Below are 732 nucleotides of genomic sequence, written 5' to 3'. Positions count from 1 at the left end.
AATCTTACATGGATTTATGTAATATCGGAGCAAAATGAAATGTAATTCTGCAAGTACAAATTCACCCCACAAACATATATGTGTGTCTGTGCAGGGGAGACTGAGAGAGTGTGAGTGTAATGGGGTATAAGTCTGTGAGAGGGTGTGTGTGTGTGTGAGTATGGGAGTGTACATGTGAGCACATGAGAGAGCTTGTGTAGGAGAGAGGGCCTGTGTGAGTGTGTGGGTCTGTAGGAGTGTGTGTGTGAGATAGTGTATAGTGTAGTGGGGTCACCTGTCGTGTGACATGAACCGAGCAGAGGCTACAGCAACAGATGAATGGACACAGCACAGTAATCACCAGACAGAAGTGTTCCCTCCCAGTCAGGGAAAACATCAGCGGTCCAGGACATTCAGCCTCTGACCTCCAGTGATCATTGCCCAAGGCGGCCTTTGGGACAGGCAACAACGCAGAGTGGCCAAGCAGAGGCTGATAGGCAAGTTTGGTTCCCATGGGGATGGCCTCAACCGGGACCTTGGATTCATGTCACACTACACACCCTCACGCAGACCCTCTCCCATTCACAAGCTCTCTCTCATGCGCTCACACATGCACTCCTGCACTCACATGCACCTTCTCACAAACCTATACGCCATTACACTCACACACATACACACACTCACAGACACTCACACCCTCACACACACACCCACATGCACTCACTCAGTCTCCCCTGCACAGACACACATATA

This window comes from Chiloscyllium plagiosum, chromosome 28, assembly GCF_004010195.1.
Source record: "Chiloscyllium plagiosum isolate BGI_BamShark_2017 chromosome 28, ASM401019v2, whole genome shotgun sequence".
Taxonomy (NCBI): Eukaryota; Metazoa; Chordata; class Chondrichthyes; order Orectolobiformes; family Hemiscylliidae; genus Chiloscyllium; species Chiloscyllium plagiosum.
Note: the sequence above shows the minus strand (reverse complement) of the source record.